The sequence below is a fragment of the Brassica oleracea genome, chromosome C8 (genome assembly GCF_000695525.1).
Source record: "Brassica oleracea var. oleracea cultivar TO1000 chromosome C8, BOL, whole genome shotgun sequence".
NCBI lineage: Eukaryota > Viridiplantae > Streptophyta > Magnoliopsida > Brassicales > Brassicaceae > Brassica > Brassica oleracea.
Genome location: NC_027755.1, coordinates 17,078,595 through 17,081,586, shown reverse-complemented (window position 1 = coordinate 17,081,586; position 2,992 = coordinate 17,078,595).

The following is a 2,992-nucleotide window of genomic DNA, read 5'->3' as shown; positions in this document are numbered from 1 at the left end:
AACCCAAGTTAGGGAAATATAAACCCCAATACATAGGCAACCCAAATATTTATAAAAATAAATCCACCTGCCATAATACTGGAGACATATATTTACATTTCTCATGAGCAACATGAAATACAAAGCTAATAGAGCTGGTAATAGAACACTTGACATTAAACACTAAACCCAAGTTAGAGAAATATAAATCTCAATCCGCAACCCAAATCTTCAGGAAACTAAATCCACCTGCTATAATACTAGAGACATGTATTTACATTCCTCATTATCCACATGAAATACAAAGCTAATGGAAATGGTAATAGAACACTTGACAGTAAACACTAAACCCAAGTTAAGGAAATATAAACCTCAATACATAGGCAACCCAAATCTTTATGAAATTAAATCCACCTTCCATAATACTGGAAATAGTTGTTAACCCTTTTTTTGCGAGTAGGTTCAAAGCCTGTCTCAAACAATCTACTTGGAAGGTCTAACTCGTCCATACCAAACCTGAAAAATGAAAAGTAAGAGAGGCAAAGAGTGAGGACGGTTCACACTGTAATATTCAATATATAAATGAATTATGAGTCAAACAGAATAAGAATGGCTAATGAATGGAAAGGCATAAGATGTAAAAGTACGATTCCATGAAAATGGAATAATGCGAACCTCGTACTATTCCACTTAACATGATATATAACAACGAGATATACTGATACGGACATACGATGAAACATCTATGCATTGCAGATGCTATTCCACAAAATAATTGATATTTCTACACCATGAACTATGCACTGCAGAGACAAAACCCCCCAATTCAAGCATAACTTAAAATAAGAACATCAGAGAGGGAACCACAACCAACCACAAATTGCAGCAAAGCAAAACATAATAGCAAGTGATACTATCCTCAGTGGAATAGTTGTATGGGATAAGTATACTATTATATTTCAAATGGAAACCGGATTCGAAATATCATACTATGTGTACCGACTGAGCATTTCTAAGAATTGATATTCCACACATCTTCCCCTAAATTACTACACTACTTATTTCGCATCACCGCTATAAAGATCTGAGAAGAAATTTTAGTAACCAGAATCGACGGAGAAACACCGAGAACTTACGGGACTGTCAAAGATCTGAGAAGAATTGAGTTGGTGAACTTGGAGAGGTTGGCTGTGTTACTACCGCCGCCGAAACTGTAACGCAAAACCCAAACGCCGAACCCTAACGGCGAACACGATTAAAAGGGAGGACGACCGAGATAAAAATTGGATTGCAGGCAGAGGCGAGGCGATGGAGCAGATCGTAGGCAGAGACCTTTTGACTTCGAGAAATTACTAAGAAAGTGAGAAGGAAAAGATGTGAATAGGGTGAAGACACGATTTACCTTTCTGCAGTTAAAAATTAATTTTTTTATTAATTTTTATAGCAGGTGCAGCCGGTTAATTAAAAGGATAGTACCGTATTATTATGTATATATGACGCCGTGCCTGTCCGTTAGGTAAAATAGCTACTCTGCCAATTACCGTTCTTTTCATTGCTATAGGCTTCGATTTCCCATTTTTAAATGAACTTTTTTGTCGTAGATTTTTAAATGAACTAAGATTCAAAATTCCGGGTTTTGTTTTTAGCTCTACATGATACATAAATAATTGATCCTTTGTTCAACGTTTTTGGTTTTAAGTTTGACCAAAAATGGTATTCAAGATATATAATTTTAAATAATTAGATATATAACTATTTATATAATTTTAATTGTGCTAAAAAAAGATATATAATTTTACATAATTAGACGAATAATAATATGTTTCCCCTTAAATTATAACTATTTAGATGTTTTGCAGGTGGTCTTTCATTTTTGTAGAATACAAAACATCCAATTCTTTCCTTATCTTATTAATATGGATAAAATATTGTTCTATTATACTAAAAGTGACAGAATTCTAAACTATTAATGTTTTTATATCTAAATTATATATGCATATGATGTCTGGATTTTTTAGTCCAGTGATTAGAAGTTACAATAAATTCGGATTAAATTGTGTTTACGACAAATAAGTATATTGTAAACTACAAGACTTAGATCAGAACGTGACAAGTACGTCCTACTATTAGTGAACTAATAAAAATAATTAAACTCGAGGACCTAAATCAAATTAGGAAAGGGCAACATATTTCGTTTGACAAATAAATAAGGGTTAATAAATAAAATATTTAGTTGAATACATAGAGTAAAAGGTAACAGTGTCTTTAATGTTCAAAAAAAAAAAGCCGTGTCTTTTATGGATTTATATTTGGGCTTATTGGCTAGATAGCCAGATTTCAAAGAGAAACGAAGAAAGTAACAATGATTTTGACGTTATTGATTGTCAGACTTTTTGGCTTAATTCCACCCGGTTATGCCCCTTACCATAACAGGTTGCCGGTTTGTTGTTATAACGTGAACCACGTGGAGAGTTTGTCTGCCACAGTAACAATCAGATGTAATAGGGATCGTTGTGGAGCAGTCTTGAGCACATATGAGGGAGGATATAAATCAAATAGTAGTGACGAACAAATGTGAGGGAGATAGAAACTCTGTTAACATAACGGCGATCTGAAGATGATAGCCAGATTTCCTATTCCGATTGTATTGTTTTCCATACCACATCACGTATGTGGAATGGTTTATTGTAAGTTTATTTACAATGGAGTGATGATGTTCTTAGTTTTAGAACCGTGATAAGGTGCATGGTGAAAGTAAAATACGAAATGGTTTACATAAAGTCAAACCGAGTTCAGTAAACCCGTCCAATTTAGACGACGAGACTTTCCGTTTGACATGAGTCAGATGGAATGTAATATATACTATGAACGTAAATAGATACATGGGAAGAATTTTCTTTCCATTTCACATGAACTACATAAGTTAGTATAGTTGTATGCACATGACCCAAAATAACCACTTACGTAGACGCTGATGTGTGCGGTTGTGCATATATGATGACGTATTCCCTAC